The sequence below is a fragment of the Herpailurus yagouaroundi genome, unplaced genomic scaffold (genome assembly GCF_014898765.1).
Source record: "Herpailurus yagouaroundi ecotype Mexico unplaced genomic scaffold, PumYag 220, whole genome shotgun sequence".
NCBI lineage: Eukaryota > Metazoa > Chordata > Mammalia > Carnivora > Felidae > Herpailurus > Herpailurus yagouaroundi.
In genome coordinates this window covers 1,217,501-1,228,367 of record NW_024412451.1, presented here as the reverse complement: position 1 = coordinate 1,228,367, position 10,867 = coordinate 1,217,501, and the positions used below count along the sequence as shown (strand labels likewise).

Below are 10,867 nucleotides of genomic sequence, written 5' to 3'. Positions count from 1 at the left end.
GAAAGAAAGAAAGAAAGAAAGAAAGAAAGAAAGAAAGAAAGAAAGAAAGAAAGAAAAATTAATACCCATTCTTCTCAAATTATTCCAAAAAAAGTTGAATAAGATGAAATACTTCCAAACTCATTTTACAAAGCCAGCATTATCTTGATACCAAAGCCAAAAAAAAAAAAAATACAAAAAAAATTAAAGGCCAATATCCCTGATGAACATAGATGTAAAAATCTTCAGCAAAATATTAGCAACCTGAATTCAACAACACATTAAAAGGATCATACACCATGACCAGGTGGGATTTATTCCAGGGATGCAAGAATGGTTTAATATCCACAAATCAATTGATATGATATACCACAAATGAAAGAAAAAAATCATATGAACATCTCCATAGATACAGAAAAACCATGTGACAAAATTCAACATCCATTTATACTAAAAATTCTCAAAAAAAAAGTGGGTTTAGAATAAACATACCTCACCATAATAAAGGCCATAGATGACAAACCCACAACTAACATTATACTCAGTGGTGAAGAGCTGAAAGTTTTTTCTCTAAGAAAAACAAGATAAGGATGACCCTCTCACCACTTTAATTCAACACAATATTGGAAGTCCTAGCCACAATTAGGCAAGAAAAAGACATAAAAGGCATCCGGATTAGAAAGGAAGTAAAATTATCACTATTTGCAGATGACATGATACTATATATAGAAAACCCAAAAGACTCCACAAAATAAAACCCTATTACAAATAATAAATGAAGGGGTGTCTGAGTGGCTTAACCATCCAACTCTTGATTTCAGCTCCGGTCGTGATCTCATTGTTCATGAGATCAAACCCACTTCAGGCTCTGCACTGTCAGCTTGAGATTCTGTCTCTCTCTCTCTCTCTCTCTGCCCCTCCTTCTCTCATGCTCTCTCTCCCTCTCTCTCTCAAAATAAATAACTAAACTTTAAAAAAAAGAAAAATCACAAATGAATTCAGTAAAGTTGCAGGATAAAAAATTAATATACAGAAATATGCTTCATTTCTGTATACTAATAATGAACTATCAAAATGGCATATATACAATGCCATTTACAATTGTATCCAAAAAAATAAAATGCCTAGGAATAAATTTAACCAAGGAGGTGGAAGACCTGTACCTTGAAAATATAAGACATTGATGAAAGAAATTGAAAACAACACAAATAAATGAGAAGATATACCATGTTCATAGATGAGAAGAATTGATATTGTTAAAATGTCCATACTATTCAAAGCAACCTACAGATTCAATGCAATTTCTGTCAAAATACCAATGGCATTTTTCACAGAACTAGAACAAATAATCCTAAAATCTGTATGGAACCACAAAAGACCCTGAACGGCCAAAGCGATCTTGAGAAAGAACAAAGATGGAGATATCCCATGCCCTGATTTCAAACTATACTACAAAGCTATAGTAATTCAAACAGTGTGGTGCTGGCAGAAAAACAGACACATAGATCAATGGATCAGAATAGAGAGCCCAGAAATAAATCCACACTTATCTGGCCAATTAATCTATGACAAATTGAGCAAGAACATACAGTGTGGGGGGCACAGGGGAATGGTCTCTTCAATAACTGGTGTTGGGGAAACCTGGACCACTCCATCCAAAAAGAATGAAACCAGACCGCTGTCTAATACTATATACCAAAATAAGTTGAAAATGGATTAAACACTTAAATTTAAGACTTAAACCATAAAACTCATAGAAGAAAACATACACAGTAAGCTCTTTAACATCAGTCTAAGCAATATTTTTTTGGATATGTTTCCTCATGGAAGCACAAGAAAAGCAAAAATAAACAAGTGGGACTGCATCAAACCAAAACGCTTTTGCATATGAAGGAAACCATCGACAAAATGAAAAAGCAACCTACGAAACGGGAGAAGATACTGGCAAATGACATACCCAATAAGGAGCTGATACTCAAAATATATAAATAATGTATGTAACTCAATAACAAAAACCAAACAACCTGGTTAAAAATGGGTGAAGGACCTGAATAGACATTGTTCCAGAGAAGACATACAGATGGCCAACAGATACATCCAACGATGCTCAACATCGCTCACCATCAGGGAAATGCAAATCAAAACCACAATAAGATATGACCTCACCCCTGTCAGGATGGCTATTATCAAAAAGACAAGAAGTAGCAAGTGGTGGCAAGGATGTGGAAAAAAGGGAACCCTCGTGCACTATTGGTAGGGATAGTAAATTAATGTAAATTGGTGCAGCTACTATGGAAAACAGTATGAAGCTTCCTCAAAAAATTAAAAATAGAATTACCATACATACAATCAAAAAAAAAAAAAGAAGAATTGCCACATAATCCAGCGATTCCATTTCTGGGTATTTATCTGAAGAAAACAAAGACACTAAATTGCAACCCTAAGTTAACTGAAGCACTATTTACAGTAGTGAAGATATGGAAGCATTTAAGTGGCCATTTATAGATGAACAGATAAAGAAGATGTGGTGTGTATATACAATAGAATATTACTCAACTGTAAAAAAAAAATGAATGAAATCTTGCCATTTGCGACAACATGGATGGAACTAAAGGGTAGTAGGGTAAGTGAAATAAGTAAGACAGAGAAAGACAAATACCGTATGATTTCACTTACATGTGGAATCTAAAAACAAAACAAACAAAACAGAAACACACTCATAGATACAGAGAACAAATTGGTGGTTGCCAGAGGGCAGGGGAACAAGGGAAATACATAAAAGAGATGAAGAGGTAAAAACTCCCAGTTATAGGGACACCTGAGTGGCTCAATCAGTGGAGCATCTGACTTTGGCTCAGGTCTGTGAGTTCAAGCCCCGTAGTGGGCTCTGTGCTGGCAGCTCAGAGCCTGGAGCCTGCTTCAGATTCTGTGTCTCCTTCCCTCTCTCTCTCTCTGCCCCTCCCCTGCTCATGCTCTGTCTCTCTCTCTCTCTCTCTCAAAAACAAACATTAAAAAAAATTTTTTTAAACTTCCAGTTACAAAATAAATAAGGATAATGTAATATATGGCACAGAAAATACAGTTGATAATAATAAATTTGGTGACAGAGGGTAAGTAGAAATAGTGTGGTAATCATTTCAGAATATATAAAACTATGGAATCGCTGACTTGCACACCTGAAACTAATATAATATTGTATGTCAATTATAATTCAATTGAAAAACATTAAAACTAAATTATCTAGAAATAAATATAAAGGGAGATAGGCAAGGCCTACAGTAAATGCTATAAAATGCTGGCTTTGAAAAATTGAAGACAAATAAATAGAGAGATATATCATACTCATGGACTGGAGACTGCACTGTTAGCCCGTCAACTCTCTCCAAAGGAATCTATAGATTCAACACAATTCCAATAAAAATCCCAGCTAGCTTTTAAAAATGTAAGTTGATAATTCTAAAATGTATATGGAAAGTCTCAGAATAACTCTGACAGTCTTTTTTTTTTTTTTTTTTTTAGTGTTTATTTATTTTTGAGAGAGAGAGAGAGAGAGGCACAGAGTGTGAGCAGGGGAGGGGGAGAGAGAGAGGGAGACACAGACTCCAAAGCAGGCTCCAGGCTCTGAGTTGTCAGCACAGAGACTGACGAGGGGCTCGGACACATGAACCGTGAGATCGTGACCTGGGCTGAAGTGGCACGGTCAACCAACTGTTGAGGCACCCCAGCCCTGACAGTCTTGAAGAAACTTATATTATACCGCTTTATTTCAAGACTTATTCTAAAGCTACGCTAATTAAGTCAGTATGGTAAAGACCTAATGATAAACAAACGTATCAGTGGAATAAACCACATAACAATGAATATGCCCTAGTACAACCAAACGGAACCAATACCGGCCACAGAGCTGTGCAATGTCCTGCAGGTCCCCTGCATTGTCTGGTGATAACCCTTTCGTTGCTGGGTTGTGAGGACGCCCAGAGTGGCTGGTGAGGAGCTAATAAGCTGGATGGAGTTGGGGGGTTTGGGGAGGAGCACTGGACTGCCTGCCTGAGAGCTGCAGGGTCTTCAAGGAGACCAGTCTGGGTGGCGTGAACATGGCCACGGAAGTTGGGGAGAGAGAGACAAGAGTAGATTTGTGAGATAGAGCAAATAAAAATACAGGACACCTAATAAAATTTGAGTTTCAGATAAATAGTATAAGTATGCACCGTAAAATACTTGGGACATACTTATACTATAAATTATCTGCTGTTTACCAGAAACTCAGATTTAAATTAGCATCCTATATTTCATCTGGCAACCTCAGGTGGGGGCAGTGGAATGGACCCAGGAAAGAAGGGCCAGGAAATGACAGGCAGGGGAAGAGGGGGGCTGGAAGGTCAGCTTGGAGAGAGTGGGAAGCTTGGGAAAAGCAAAAAGAAAGAGGTGGAAAAAAAGGGGTGCGAGTGGAAGCAAGGCTGGGGAAATAGTTCTAGAACTGAGACAGACACGATCTCACGGTCCGTGAGTTCGAGCCCCGCGTCAGGCTCTGGGCTGATGGCTCGGAGCCTGGAGCCTGTTTCTGATTCTGTGTCTCCCTCTCTCTCTGCCCCTCCCCCGTTCATGCTCTGTCTCTCTCTGTCCCAAAAATAAATAAACGTTGAAAAAAAATTAAAAAAAAAAAAGAACTGAGACAGAGGTGGGGGAAGAAAGCTGTGGTAGGGGGAAGGGGCACAAGGGGAGTAAGGGAATCTATGATGGGGGAGAGGTGGAAGGGCCGAGAAAGGGTAAGCAATGGAGATCCTTGGAAAAGGCAGAGAAGTTTGGAATATAGAGGGAGCTTGGCATATCCAGAAGGTTGTGGATACAAACGGAGGAATCCAGGGGTAAAGGAGACTCTTCTGAGGGTTCCTCCTAGCATTCACCTGAGATCCTCTGGTCCCTCCACACACCAGTGCAGACTGGGGGTGGGTGGATACACTGGTGTGGCCAGAACATGGCCAAGTCCCCCCTAAAGTTCAGCCATCTCTGCTCCTACAAGGAGAACCTGTGACTCCACCCCTCATCCTGACCCATTCCTGGAGATCCTGGAAGGTCAAAGAGGGCAGGGCTCCTAGAATGCAGCAACTCCTGCCCTCTCCCACATCCAAAGGGAGAAAAAGAACTCAGGGAAGAGGAAGGATTCTCTTAAGGGCACAGTAAATGCAGAGTAGAGCCTGCATCTCTTGTCACACACCTGATCACCTTCCAATAATTCCTTCCACTTTGATTGCCTACCCCTAACCCCAAACACACCTTTAGATGGTCCTAAAATTCACTCTTATCTAATTTCCAAGTCCTGCTACTCCTGGCTATGGATCTCTTCCTAGAAGCCTTCTGACTGTCTTCCACTTTGTTATCAGTCGATTCTCCCCCAACACCTGTCCCACTTGTGTGTGGCTTTCCACAGTCACCATGTACAGTTGTTCATGTTGGACACTGTACAAGAGCCTTATACTTCAAGAGGTGCCATTCACATCACAGACATCTTAATTATTTTGAAACCATTTTTTTTTGTAAATATTTGTGTATTTTGTTATTCTTTTGCTGACTGCAAAGTAAATTATAATTTATTGCAATCATACTCCAGCAGATGGCAGCAAAGTGTCTTGGTCCAACATGGTTGGTAGCTACCACTTAGGAGAAATCAGCTTGAAAATGGAAGGACCTTGGAGCACCTGGGTGGCTCAGGTCATGATCTCAGGGTCATGAAATCAAGCCCTGTGTCAGGCTCCACAATGGGCATGGAGCCTGCTTAAGATTCTCTCTTCCTCTCTCTCTGCCCCTTTCCCCAATTCCTTCTCTCTCTCTCTGTCTCTCTCTCAAAAAAAAAAAAAAAAAAAAAAAAGGAAAAAGCTTGTATGGTGACACATGTAAACTGGATTTCTGGTGATCATTTTGCAATACATACAAATATTTTTTAAGTTTATTCATTTATTTTGAGAGAGACAGCAGGGGAGGGGCAAAGAAAGAGGGAGAGAGAGAATCCCAAACAGGCTCCAAGTTGTCAGTGCGGAGCCTGATGTGGGGCTTGAACTCAAGAACCATGAGATCGTGACCTGAGCCGAAGTCAAGAGTCAGATGCTTAACCATACAACCCCCACCCAGGTGCCCCGCAATATATAAAAATATTGAATCATTATGTTTTACACCTGCAACTAATATAATGTATGTCAATTACACCTCAATAAAAAGGAATAAAAATAAATTAATAAAAACAAAAAATTTTTAAATACTCACAAAAAAAGAAAGGAAATGGAAAGACATTGTTGATCTCATATAATCTAAAATAGCCTGTGCTTCTGAACAAGGATTTGCTTTTCACCTGACGTGCAGAGCATTTTTTTTTTTAACCCCCTTTTTTCCATAGTGGTTTTGCCACCAGAACGCAGGTATGAGAACCACCACTAAACCTAAACCGAAACAGGAAAGGAAAAGGCTCATATCATGTCATTGGGCACGTAGATTTGGGCAAGCCTACCACTACCGGGCATCTGATCTACAGATGCGATGGGACTGACAAAAGAACTCTTGAAAATTTTGAGAAGGAGGCTGCTGAGATGGGGAAGGTTCCTTGACGTACGCCTGGGTCTTGGATAAACGGAAAGCTGAACACGAATGTGGTTACCGCCATTGACTGTTCCCTGTGGAAATTTGAGACCAGCAAGTATCATGTGATCATCACTGATGCCCCAGGACACAGAGACCTCATCAAAACCATAATTACAGGCACTTCTAGGGCTGGCTGTGCTGTCCTGATTGCTGCTGCCGGTGGCGAATTTGAAGAGGCATCTCCAAGAAAGGGCAGACCCGTCCGTGAGCATGCCCTTCTTCTAGCTCACACACTGGCCGTGAAACAACGAATTGTTGGTGTTGACAACACGGGTTCCACTGAGCCAGCCCACAGCCAGAAGCGATACGAGGAAATTGCTGAGGAAGTCAGCACCTATATTAAGAAAAGTGGCTACAACCCCAGCACAGTTGCACGTTTGCCGGTTTGGGGTTGGAACGGTGACAACGAGCTGGAGCCCGGTCGCTCACAGGCCTTGGTTCAAGAGATGGAAAGTCACCCGCAAAGATGGCGATGCCAGGGGAACCACACTGCTTGAGGCTCTGGATTGCATTCTGCCACCTACTCGTCCAACTGACGGGCCCCGGCGTCTGCCCCTCCAGGATGTCCACATAACTGATGGTATCGGTACTGTCCCTGTGGGCCGAGCGGAGACCGGTGCTCTTAAACCCAGCATGGTGGTCACCTTTGCTCCAGTCAAGGTTACAACCGAAGTAAAGTCTGTTGAAATGCACCGTGAAGCTTTGAGCGAGGCTCTTCCTGAGGACAGCGTGGGCTTCAGGGTCAAGAACAAATCTGTTAAAGATGTTCGTCACGGCAGTGTGGCTGGTGACAGCAGACGTGACCCACCGACGGCAGCAGCTGGCTTCACAGCTCAGGTGATTATCCTGAACCATCCGGGCCACATCAGTGCCGGATATGCACCTGTGCTGAACGGTCACACGGCCCACGTTGCTCACAAGTTTGCTGAGCTGAAAGAGAAGATTGATCGTCATTCTGGAAAAAAGTTGGAAGATGGCCCCGAGTTCTTGAAATCTGGTGATGCTGCCTTTGTTGATACGGCTCCTGGCAAGCCTGTGTGTGTTGAGAGCGTCTCTGACTATCCTCCCGGCGGGCGGTTTTGGCTGTTAGTGACGTGAGACAGATGGTTGCTGTGGATGTCATCAAAGCAGTGGACAAGAAGGCAGCTGGGGCTGGCAAGGTCACCGAGCCTGGCCAGAAGGCTCAGAAGGCTAAATGAATGGAATCCCCAATAACTGCCGCCCCAGTCTTAATCAGTGGTGGAAAAACCGTCTCAAAACTGTTTGTGTCAGTTCGTCTTTTAAGCTTGATAGTAAGACGTTGGTCAATGAGGGGCACCTGGGTGGCTCAGGTGGGTAAGCGTCCAACTCTTGGTTTCGGCTCAGGTCATGATCTCAGTTTCTGAGTTCGAGCCCCGAGTCAGGCCCTGTGCTGGCAGTGCAGAGCCTGTTTGGGACTCTCTCTCTCTCTCTCTCTCTCTCTCTCTCTCTCTCTCTCTCAAAATAAGTAAAGAAACTTAGGGGAAAAAGACTGGTTAATGATAACAATGCATCATAAAACCTTCAGAAGGAAAGGAGAATGTTTCGTGGGTCATTTATGCGTGCGTGGGTGTGTGTGTGTGTGTGTGGCAGTTTTAAGTTATTAGGTTTTTTTAAATTTTTTAACGTTTATTTATTTTTGAGAGACAGAGAGTGAACGGGGGAGGGGCAGAGAGACAGGGAGACACAGAATCCAAAGGAGGCTCCAGGCTCCAAGCTGTCAGCACAGAGCCCGATGCAGATCTTGAACCCATGAACTGTGAGATCATGACCTGAGCTGAAGTCAGATGCTTAACCCAACTGAGCCACCCAGTCTCCCCAAGTTATTTGTTTTTAAAATCAGTACTTTTTAGTGGAAGTAATTGAACCAAAAATCTGTCACAGAATTTTGAGAGCCATTAAAACAAAAGTTTAATGAGAAAAAAAAAAAATCCCGCTTGGTGGCTGAGCTTTGACCGCGTTCAGCATTTCATACTGCAGTTCATATTTTCTAATTATTTGCCATACCAGACTAGAATTATTGAGTTCCAAACTTAAGTCCACACATCCTTTCACTTGGCATGAATCACTATATAATAATTAATACCCAATTTACCCTTAGTAATCCACAAAGAATGTTTGTGGGTGGAAATTGAAGAGTATTGCTCAACAGTCTGTTAATTATATTATTATAGCAGTTGTTTATTATTGCTTTAACAATTTCATCAGTATAGAAATTAACTATTATTAAGTTTACTGACTTGTCATCTACATATTATTTTAAGATGTTACGATTCTGTGGTAAAATATCAACCCTATTTGACATCTATCAAGAAGGAAAAAAAAAATCACGACTGGAAAATGGAAAGCTATCATAAAACTAATTGGATCACAGAATACATTTTTGCAAAAAAAAAAAAATAAGGTGGCAGGGAGAAAAAAATTTTCCACAGCAGCTATTTCAGCACAATGTAGCTAAATGCAAAGTTATTAATGATTGGCATGAATTTATCTCCTACCCTTATACAAACTGTGAAGGAAAAATGTCAAGAAATGACTGGAAGGGTGGAAATGAAAAATCCTTTCATTAATATGCTTTTTGCCAATCCAACCATCTAATTCAGATATTAGACTCCTAAGTTTTTAAAATGTCAATTTTAATATTGGTCTCAAAATATTAAATAAAATTTAACAATTTTAATATGTTTGAATATTAAACACTTAAGCTCTTAAAAATTATTCACCTTAAGGGGTGCCTGGGTGGCTCAGTCGGTTCAGCATCTGATTCTTGATCTCAGCTCAAGCTATGATCTCACGGTTTGTGAGTTTGAGCCCTGCATGGGGCTCTGCACTGACAGGGCAGAGCCTGCTTGGGACTTTCTCTTTCCCTCTCTCCACCTCTCCCTCTCTCTCTCTCTCTTAAAATAAATAAATAAGCATAAAAACATTAAAAAATTTAAATTATTCACTTTAAGTAAAAAATTTTAACTTTTGAAGGACATAGTGGTAGACAGAAACAGGATTTCTAAGACCTGTTCAGGAATGAAGGCCTTGCCTCTCTCAGTGGCTGTTCCCACGGGGATTACCTCAGCTACTGAGAGCTCCCCTGGGGTGGACCTAGACTTTATTGAGAATGAATTACAGCTCAACTTCTCCCTCTGTCCAGTCCTGCTCCTTCACCTCCCTTCCACGATTGTTGGTCCCAAGGTCCTGAGCACTGACCTCTGTCTCGGTGTCTTGTCTGCCAAACAGCCATGCAAAGACTGGCAACATTGATCACATATTTGAAACTACGAAAGTGAGGGCACGATAGTGCGCATTACTCAAAGCTATGATCTGATTTATTATATATCCAACGGAGTTCAAAGCAGGGTCCCCAACAGACGTTTGTACGCCCGTGTTCGCGGCAGCATTATGCACAATGATAGCCAAGAGGCTGAAACAATCTGTGTGCACACGGACAGATGCATGCATGAACAGAACGTGGTATATACATACAATGGAATGTTATTCGGGGAGCCTGGGTGGCTGAGTCGGTGAAACATCCAACTTCGGCTGAGGTCATGATCTCATGGTTTATGGGTTTGAGCCCCAGGTCGGGCTCTGTGCTGACAGCTCAGAGCCTGGAGCCTGTTTCAGATTCTGGGTCTCCCTCTCTCTCTCTGCCCCTCCCCCACTCACACCTGCATCTCTCTTTCAAAAATAAATCAACATTTAAATAAATAAATAAATAAACATTAAAAAAGCAATGGAATGTTATTCAACCTTAAAAAGGAAGGAAATTCTGATACGTGCTACAACGTGGATGAACCCTGAAAACAGGCTAAATGAAATAAGCCAGTCACAAAAAGACAAATATTAATGATTCCACTTAGATGAGGTATTGAATTTCCATTCAAATTAATTCATAGGAACAAAGTAGAATGGCGGTTGCCAGGGGCTGAGGGGAGGGGGCTGGGGGAGATGCTATTCAACAGATATAGTTTAATCTCATCCCGATGGAAGACGAGTAAGTTCTAGAAATCTGCTGTAGGACATTGTGACAATACTGTATTGTACACTTAATGTGGCAATCCTCAGGCAACCCCTCCCCCCAATCTAGGGACATACTAATATGGCACATACTCATCAGGACCAAAGTGGCTCCAAAGACAAGGTCTAGAGTTTCAGTTTTGCAAGATACAAAAGCCCAGGAGATCGGTTGCGCAACCACATGAAGAACTACACTTAACACTGCTGAGCTGTCAAAAACAAAAAAAAT

General features: G+C 41.5%; 1 pseudogene; it reads left to right on the top strand.

Moving 5' to 3' along the window:
- The first annotated feature begins 5,616 nt into the window (after positions 1–5,616).
- LOC121018864 (elongation factor 1-alpha 1-like) lies at positions 5,617–7,963 on the top strand (annotated as a pseudogene).
- Positions 7,964–10,867: the final 2,904 nt, after the last annotated feature.